Below are 9,909 nucleotides of genomic sequence, written 5' to 3' on the forward strand. Positions count from 1 at the left end.
GGGGTGTCTCCTGCCCTCCCAGCCGGGCCTCAGATAGGAGGCTGCAAACCCCTGGAGAGGAGCAGGGGTGCTCCTGGGTGCTGTGCTTGCCCCAGGGACCGCAGGTCCCAGTGGTCAGGCAGTCCCCGTCCGTCCCGGCGCCTGTGCTGGAGGGTTTGGTTTCTACCTCTTGTGGAAGAAGCGTTTCCCCACATGGCTCCTGCCTCCCCCCGGCCCAGCTCTGCGCCTTGTCCCCCCACTGCAGGCAAGGGTCTACCCCCCCCGGGTCCCCCAGGCGCTGCTCTCCCATCGCTGGGGTGCCATCCGTGTCATGCCTCCCCTCCGTCACCCTCCCGCTGTCCCCTCTCCTCCCTGGGGTGGCTTCCGAGGGGCCGGTGGCTTTTGCCCAGTTCTGGCTCTGCCACAGGCGCTCTGGCTGCTCCATCCCAGCTCCGCGCCCGGGATTCCTGAAGAAACACCCCCCCGAGGCGTGGGCAGCACCATGAGGCGTTTTGACCGCGGCGGGGGAGGGCAGAGGGACCCCCGACCCGCTGAGGTCCGCGCCGGAACCACCGTCCCCTGCCCGTGCCCCACGCGGGTGGGAAGAGCCTTCGTTCCCACGGTTTTCCAGCCGTTTTCTCCCTGAGGATCCCGCGGCGATCCGCCGGGGAAACGCTGCCCTGGGTGAAGGTGTTCCGCCTGGCTGCTGCAGCAGGAGCAGCTTTGTCGGGTTACGTGCCGGAAGCACACAAAGCTCAGGGGGAGCCGCCAGCACACAACCCTCCTTGCAGACGCGGCTCCTTCCCTTTCAGCCCAGTTTCTAAATCCATCCCCAAAACAAACAGCCCCGCAGCTCCCGACCCCCGATCTGTCAGCGGGATTCGGCAGCGGGATCCGCTCTGACAACCCGCGAACGAGCTTCCCCGCCACCCGCCGGTAAGCGGCTGCGACGGGCCCTTGCCAAATTAGTAAATGTAAATGCCTTTTTTCCATTGCTCCCGAGCCCGCTCCGCGGCCGCGGAGGCTTTTTGTGGCGGAGACGAGCTAAATAAATAAACCATTGCCTTTGCCCGCCGTGCTGGGGATTTGCACCATCTTTGGTGCTCCCCATCCCGATCCCGGGGCTGCCTGTCCCTGCTGCTCCCTCCCGGGGCGGGGGGTGACCGCAGCCCCCCCGCTGTGGGTCAGAGGGACCCGTGACCCCCGTCCTGGCCGGCGCTGAGCCCGGGGTGACGAATGGCTCCTGGAAACATCCCCTTCCCGCGGGAGCTGGGCGCTGCCTCATCCGGCACCTGCAAAGCAAGGGTGTTTTGGGGTCCCCCCACCCCGTGCTCGCCGGTGATAAGACCGGGATAAGGGTGTCTCCACAAACAGGTGATAAAATACGGGTATGGGTGTCTCCACAAACAGGGAAGTTCATTTAAATTGCAAGAGTAAAATAACCGAAGGAAACAGGAGAGTTAATTGAAACCTCAGGACTGAGATAACCGGAAAATAGGGGAATTAACTGAAAATACAGAAGTTAGACAATTATAAAACCGCAAAAGTTAAACTTTTATGTACTAGGCAGCTCGAGAAGTCTGTAGCTTCCGAGTCCCTCAGCCAATGGGGAAAGCAAGAGGGTTCCATGCGGCCGGGGAATTAGGATAAAATGGAGGCTGCGTCCTCCGGAAAATGGAGAGACCCCCCCCAAGGGAACGCCCCAGTGGACGCTCCCTTTATTCCAATAAAGTCTTTGCAGGACTCCTCCGTCTCCTCTGTGAACATCCACCTCTGGCTTCGGGATTTTCTGCACGCTGGCAGTGCCAGCGGCTGGACAACCAGATGTCCCAAACCTGGTTTCCCAGTAGACATTGTCTTTGCTCAACTCTTGGCCAATCAGTTTGGGTTTTCTTTTCTTTCTTTTTTTTTTTTTTTTTTTTCCTGAAATGCATTTTAATTAGCCGCGCGCAGAAATGCAGAGGTCATATTTACACCTCCCCCGGTTCTGTTCCAGCCCTGTTGTTCCTGCTAATTGTGTGTACACACAGAGATCGGTCCAACGGGTGGCATTTGGCATCCAGAAGGTTTCTCACTTAGAAAATGGAAAAAAAAAACAAAACCAAAAAACCGACCCCAAACTAAAATGATGACAAGCTTATTTATTTGTGCAGCCAATTGCTGTATTTTAGTGGCATTTTTTTGCCATTTGCTGAAGTCGGTTGGAACAGAGAGACAAAATCCAACGTTTGTGACACCTCAGACAGCTTGGAAAGGCTCCTTCGAATGCAGCACAACTCAGCAGGCTTGACATTTGAAACTCGCTTATTTCACTGCCAGGCAAAACCTTACGCCTTTACACTGTATTTTTCCTGCTGTTCCTCAGTGCAGGAATTCCTACTTTTTCTGATTTCATACCATTATGAGCAGACCAGCTCGGGAAAAAAAAATAAAAAATAAATATCTCTGCTGTAATAATAAAATTGGCTGTGAAATAGCAGAAATCTGGCTTGTCCGCGTGGTTCCAGGCTCAGGGGGAGCTCTCGGGTACCCGCCCGCCCGCTTTGTTCCTCGCCAGCCCCGGGGGGGCGTGCAGGCATTATATCACTGCTCCCGACACCGAAAACACACCGAATGTGACATTTTAAAAGACTGCTTGATGTTTGGCTCTTTAGAATTAATTCCCGTACTAAATAATAATCTCTGAAGTGCTGCCACGTGCACGCAGGGAAAAATCTTTCCCCTGGCGTGACCAGAAGCCGTACTTTAAATGCTGGCGGATCCTGCCCCCACCCCCCGCGGCTGGTGGGACCTGCCCGTGGGCTCCTGCCTGCCGAGCACCCGGGCCACCACACACCGGCGAGTAAACGCCCGTTCTTGGCCAGGGCCATGGAAAACTGTTGCAAACCCGGGGAGGAAAGCAATGCCCGCCCTCCCGGCCGGTCCTGGGCAGGGTTTGAGGTTAATGAGCTCGCGCGGGTTAATGAGCCCGGCGCCCAAGGAGCAGGAGCGGGGCTGAGCTGCTCCCCGTGGAGCTCTCGGTCCCCAGGAAAGGCCCCGGTCCCCAGGGAGAAGAGCCTTCTGCGGGCACCCCGGCGGCGGGTCCCGGCAAGGGGGGAGCAGCCGGGGCTCAGCACGGGGAAACACCGGGAAAAAAACCCGGGTTTGGGGAGTACAGCAGCTCCTGGGGAAGCCGCAAGGTGGGAGGTGGAGGCTAATTAGCCCTCATTAGCAATCAACTGCCAGGTGCTTGAGCGACACAAAAGGAAGGCACCGGCAGCTGGTATGGGTGTTTCTGGGTCATTTTCAGAAAGAAAAGGGGAAAAACGCTCCTCGGTTTGTACTGGTGGGTTGTTTTCTTTTTCTGTGGGGCTTGTATCGTGTGTGGGGCTGCGCAGGGATCACGGGGCCGGGGGCTGGCGATTCCCGTGGGAATCTCTCTCTGTAGCCCCTTCGGCTGAGCAGGGAAGATGAGCCGGGGAAGCGGTGGCTTTTTCTCTCTGCGGCCGCCTCTGTCCCCCCCGTCCCCCCAGTCTCCCCCTGCAGCCTCCCCAGGGCTGGGCGACGGCAGCGCTGCCTCCGCCTGCGGAGGATGCTGGCGCTGGGGAAGCCGGATGCCTTGGGGCAGGCGAAAAATGTGCTACCCGCTGTGGCCAGTGCCAGCCCGGAGCGGTGGCCCGCAGGCAGCAGAGCAGCCAGGTTAGAGCTCTTTTTTTTTTTTTTTTTTTAATGGGCAATTTAGAGGGAAACAAACGACGGCTGCTGCGGTTCCCAGGTGATGCAAAGGCTGGAGGGGTGACCCGGGGGTGCACAATGGCCGGGCTCGTTCGAACAGATGGTTTGGGTTGGGAGGAGGCACCTGGGAACGGCCCCGGGCCGGCAGGCTGCGGGGAACGGCGGAGCCGGCACCGCTCCGGAAAATGCGGGTGGGAAAAACTAATCCAGCCTTCCCTGCCCCGGGAGGGGCCATGTGGAAAAGGCTGGGGGAGGACCCGGCCTCTGGGCTATTATTGGAAAGCAGGTCTGGTTTTGTGTGCCTGGGAAAGGATGCCTGCGAGCGGGAAGGGGGTTGGGACAGACCCAGGGAAATCTCCTGAAGTCAGACCCCCCCCCCCCCCCATGCCCAGAGCCGGGGCTCAGCCTGGGCAACCCGGCAAAGGGCCAGCAGCAGTGCGGTGTCCCTGCCTCTCCTCCTGCCCTGGGGACAGGCGTCAGGGCAGAGTAGATTCTGGCCCTGTGAAGAAGGCAGAAAATATCTCACCCCAGGACTGGGAACCAGCCCCCGGCTTAGGCAGGCACCTCCAGCTGGGGATGCTGCCATCGCCTGTGGTGGGAGATAAGCCCTGGGCTCCCGCGGGGCTGGCTGCGGGTCCCGGGGGACAGAGGGACGCCTTGGGCTCTGTTGGATGGGAGATAAGCTTTGCTGGTCTCCGCAGCTAACCAGGTCACGCAGGACGAGCCGTACCTGTCCCCACAGCAGGGCTCGGCAAGCCACCGGCACACGGCTGGTGCCAAGGGCAGGGGACCCGTGATCCCTGTGATCCGGAGCGAGGACAGTGGCCAGGGGGCCAGGAGGGTGGGGGGTGGCTGCCTGCCTGTGCTGGGGACGATGCTCCACGTGGGCCGCTCGCCTCACATGCGTGGCAAAGCCGGTGAGGATGTCTGGCAGACCCCCGGGGACCCTTAGCAAAGCCTTTGGTCACATGGGGCTGGGACGGTGACAAACAGCCCTGAGCCCACGGCTGGATCCGAGGTGAGGGTTCTGTGCTTTTTGCTGGCTGGGGGTGCAATATCACACCTCGTTAAACAGCATCTGGTGTGATCATAGGCAAGAGCATCACCCAGCGTGGGAGCTGCCTCTGGAGGACTCCAGTCCACCCCTGGTCAAAGCTCCAGGTTATATCCAGCTCCAGGCTCAGGCCACGTTTAACTGGGCCTCCTGCAGTTGAGCTTTGAGCATCCCCAGGGTGGGATGGGGCTCCCCAGCACCCCGGCCCTGCCTTAGCTCCTGACCACCCCATGGTGCCTGCTGTCCCTCATCCTCCCCTGTGATCCCCTGCCAAGAGCCTTCCCTCTGCCCGCCTGCGCGGCAGTTCAGACGACAAGCAGATCCCCCCCCAGCCGTCTCCTCTTAGGGCTGAGCAATATTTTTTGCTAAAAAGAGGAATTCAACTATTCTAAATGCCAGCTTGCTGTATGATTCAACGTCTGCTCAGGCGGATGCGGGGTAAGAAGGATGCTGGTCGTCAGGCCTTATCCTTGGGAGGAAATCTCTTCCCTCCGTGCTGGGTCTCCTCTAGTGAGATGGATGCAGGGACCCTGCAAACCCCTGGGGACATGGGGCAGGGATGGGTGGCTCCTCCTGAGTGAGGGACCGGGGGGGAAGAAGGTGGCTTTGGACCCTGCTAGGACAAGAGCTGATGGACCAGAGGAGACTGCGGCAGGGTCACCTCTCCAAACTCCCTTGGCCAGTGGCCCATCTCTCTGCAAAGCCTCCGGTGTCCCGGCAGCTCCAAAAGCCTTCCATGCCTTTGGAGCTGGATCTCTTGTGCTGTATCTTCACCCTGTTGCTGCTTCTCCTCGTCCTGTGTCTCCAGTGCATGCTTGGCCAGCCAGGGAGGTGAGGGTGCCCGGGAGCCCGCGGTGGGGTGCACCAGCCCTGGACCCTCACCCTCTCCCTCTGTGTGCTGCTCCAGCTGCTGCCAGAGCTCCTGCCCGGATAATGCCATGGGGAGCAGTAGGATTTAGTAGAAAATTCCCCCTTTCAGATGCAATTGATTTGGGTTCCCCCACGGTCCTGGTTTCCAGGCACCAGCGGCTGCTGGAAATGCTCTCCTGGCGACAGAAAATCTATGGGAAAGCAGGCAGCCTGATGAAGTATTCATGGGGATTTTTATCATCGGTTTTCACCTGCCGCAAAAAAAAGCGATCTTTATTTTTAGTGAGCTATGGAGACAGCAGTAGTGTAGGAAAAAAGCTCCAGTTCTCTTCGAGCCTGAATGTGTGACAATCCGGGGCTGCGGGACGTGTTGGGGAGGGCTGTGAGTGAGTGGGGTGCGGGCTGTGCACCCTCACCCCGCCGACAGCAGGGATGGGGTGATGCGTCCCTGTGGGACCCGGCTGTGCAGGGACAGAACCCCCCGGGACAGCGGAGCGGCACCGCGCTCTTCAGGCGGTTCCTTACAGAGTTTCTTATCAAAGCACATCGGTGTAACGCAGACGTTCCAGCGTCCTCGGCCCAAGAGAGTGGAAATCATGTCACTAAAAGCACTTTTCAAGCGTATGTATTTGAGGTAACTTTTTGGCAATGTTTGGAAGTTGCTGTGGGGCCACCGTGCCCCAGGTATTTCTGGGTGCTTGGGGTGTGGGAGAGAGGGGATGTGCCCCTGGGGGGTGTCAATGCCATGGGCTTACGGTGGAGAAGTAAAAGTGGCCACCGGGGTTAAAAGAGCTGGGTGAATGAAATGTGCCAATACTTTGAATAATTGATTGGAGAAAAATGTTGAAATTAATTAGACGCCTTCTTTGTTAGAGAGACGAGAGCTGGCTTATCCCTCCGTCTGTCCCCTTGGGTCGCTGCAGCCAGAGCAGAGGATGAGAGCGGGGCTGGGAGACCCCCTGCACCCCCCCTGTGCTGGAGAGCAGCCCCAGGGAAGGCCACAGAGGGGCCCCTAAGGGACCTGCACCCCGAGGGGGGCCAGGGCCGGCGGTGGATGTACCCAGCACCAGTGGGTGGCACAGCGATGGTGGCAAAAGCCAAGTGTGGCCAGGCTGCCTGCGCTGCCATCGGCCTGGCTCCAGGCTGGGCAATGGCCGGTGCCAGACCCTGTTAATGAAGAATTAAGAGGGTGATTAAGGGCAATGGAGCTGGATCTGGTGGGGCTGGGGATGGCTGTGGCGGGGATGAGAGCCCCAGCCGGTGCAGCAGCAGTGCTGCTGCTGGAGCCTCTGGTACCTGGGATGCTGCGGTCACCAACGTGTACCTTAAAGGGCTCAAAGTGACTGGTGGGTCAGCCCCAAAATGTGACTGGAACTGAGAAACCCACTGGAAGAAACTTTGCTGTGAGGGTGGTGAGAGCCTGGCCCAGGTTGCCCAGAGAAGCTGTGGCTGCCCCATCCCTGGAGGGGTTCAAGGCCAGGTTGGAGGGGGCTTGGAGCAACCTGGTCTGGTGGGAGGTGTCCCTGCCCAGGGCAGGGGGTGGCACTGGGAGGGCTTTAAGGTCCCTTCCAACACAAACCATTCTATGACGGGGGTGGTGGGGGCTCTGGGGACGAGGTTTGGGACTTGCATTATCAAACAGGTTTTGCCAATGACCTGAGAGAAGCTAGAAAATCGTTACTACAAATGTTTGCAGGTGAGATAGGCTTAAGGGGTGGAGAAGTGTGCTCGGGGAAACCATTTACACTCGGGTTGTGCAAATATCAGCTCCTGCCTCTGCTGACAGAGAGGGGAGAGCAGCCAGTTACCTGGGCTGGTCCTGTCCTGTGCGTGGAGCCACAGAGGGGCGCTGAGGCTCTCGAGGGATGGGGCACACCGCCATGTATTGCAGAGCTGAAGCCTTTGTGTGTGATGGGAGAACACACGGTGTCACAAAGACCGTGTCACCCACACCACTGCCACAAGCCCTGCTGGACCAGGGTCTCCTTCTGGGGTCTGCACATGGAGAAGGACGTTGAAAACTTAGAGAGAGTTTAGAGAAGAGGTTTGAGTCTGATCTCCAGGGCTGAAGGTGGAGACTCAGGTTGATTCACTGTCACAGAGGCAACTGCAGGTTGAGCTGATCAAACACTGGCCGTGGGCACCCCTTTGCCGGAGCCAGGGTGGGAGAGAGGGCTGGTACCTGGACATGGGAATGAAGCAAACCACCTCCTGAGTGTCTCCTGGTTAATTCTGGATTCAATTAGGGTGGATGAACAACCCCTTAATTGATTCCTTGCTGCCAGTGATGCTTGGCTTGGGTTGGCCTGGGTCCTGCAGCTCTGCTGGGAGAGCCTTTGGGCGCTGGGATTCCCACAGCGGCAGGGCTCTCATCCCGCTCGCTAATCCCCTGCTCTGCCTCTGTCCCGCACAGAAAGCGTGAGAATGAATCACATCTGATTAATTTGCCTTATCCACAAGAATCTCCCTGCCTTAGCAAATGTTTTGTTGTGTTTGTTTCTATAACCAACAGGAAAACATCCTACAGAGCCCGGCATCTGCATCCCTGGGGGTGCCAGCCCGCCTGGAGTGCGCCGGGTGAGGGTGAGCCCTCGCGGGACACTCTCACATCTGGCCTAAAATGATCTTAAAACACATTTATGAGCTAGCTGAACTGGGCTGCTGCCGTCCCCGGTGTTTTCCTGCTACATTTCCCCCCCGTGGGCACTGCTGGCTGGAAAGCCTGCCCAGAGATGTGCTCTGTCAGCAGCAGATGCTTAATCTGATTAAAAATAAATCTGTCACTCTTCTGTGACTGATGGGAATCTGTTACAGCAAATCCCATTGTAACGTGGCACTGAGCAGCCTCTGCCAAACTCTGGCGCTTTCTCCCTGCTGGGCTCCGGGGGGGGGTTGGGTCCCTTTGGTGGGTCCCGGGGCAGCTCGCTGTTCTCTGCATGGCTTAATTGTTATTATTTTTTCTAATAATTTTTTATAATTATTTAATAATTTTAAGTAGTTAATAATTATTAACACACAGGGGTGTGGGCACCAGTGTAAAGGTACTGGGGATGTGGGTCAGGTCTCTGTGGGTCAGCCCCACGGCAGGGATGCTGCCTTGGTGTGGGGGGGGTGGGATTGCGGTGCAGGGGGTGGGAGCTGGGGGACGGTGGGGCTGTGCCAGGTGCTGTGAGGGCAAAGTCCTTCCGTTAATGACCTGCAGCTAATGAGGCTGGAGGCCTGACACAGCGCTTTCTTCCTGGGAAGGTGAACTGGGGTGCAGAGGGGGGCTCTGCCCTGCATCTAGTGGGTAACAAGCTAATTAAACCCCTGATTGATGGAGATGGGGTTGTTTCTGTTCCTGAAACAGGAGCAGTGAGAGCACTTGGTTCAGGGGGAGAGTGCAGCAAAGCCTCCCCCTGCTGTGATGCCTTTGGAGGTGCCACCCTGGGGGTCCTGCCTGCTGGGACAGGGGTCCCCTCCCTCCCTGAAAGCTGGGCTTGGGGCGAGGCTGGCAGATTCCCGCATTGGGAATCCTGAAAACACTCCAGTTCCTCTTCCCGGCATGGTGGTGAATCCTCACACCCCTGCCAGCAGGAGTGGTCCTCACCCCCACTGGCACAGCGACCGGTGGGTGCCAGGGCCAGCAGCGTCACCGAGCTCAGGAACCTGTCCCTGCGTGCCCTCCTGGGAGAGGAGGAGCAGACACAGCGTGTCGCTGATGCATTGCAGAGACGGGTACAGCCGGCGGCACTGCGCTGCCTTGGGTGAGAGCCAGCGTGGGCCAGTGGGGCTCGTCTCCCCCGGCCCTGGGCTGCTCCCCGCTCCTGGCTAGGTGCGGGGAGCCGGCTGTGGGCTGGGGTGCCTGTGGCCCCCATCTTTCACAGCCCCATCTGTGGCTGCTGCACTGTGTGCTTGGGAGGGGGAGAGACTTGCCGTGGGCTGGGGATGAACGGGCAGCACCCTGGGGACTGCTGCCCCCCAGCCCCGGAGGCCAAGTGACAATGAGCTTGGCCCACTGGCTGGGGGGGATCCCAGCAGGGCAGGGGGGTGGCCTCAGATGGGAAAGCTGAATCACCCCATCCCTAGAGCAGGAGGGAGCAGGATCCCCTGCATCCTGCCAGGCTCCCCGCTTGCTGCGGGTGATGAGGGTGATGCTGCCTGGAGCTGGGGTGCTCCCTGGCTGCCCATCCAGGGCATCCTGAACCTCCATTTCTGGAGCTGCAGCTCCCGCAGGGATGGGAGTGATCCCTGTCCCCCATGACCTCCCACTGCTGCTGGCTGCTGTGGGGAGGGGGACCCACTGCTCCCCC

The sequence above is a fragment of the Numenius arquata genome, chromosome 11 (assembly GCF_964106895.1).
Source record: "Numenius arquata chromosome 11, bNumArq3.hap1.1, whole genome shotgun sequence".
Taxonomy (NCBI): domain Eukaryota; kingdom Metazoa; phylum Chordata; class Aves; order Charadriiformes; family Scolopacidae; genus Numenius; species Numenius arquata.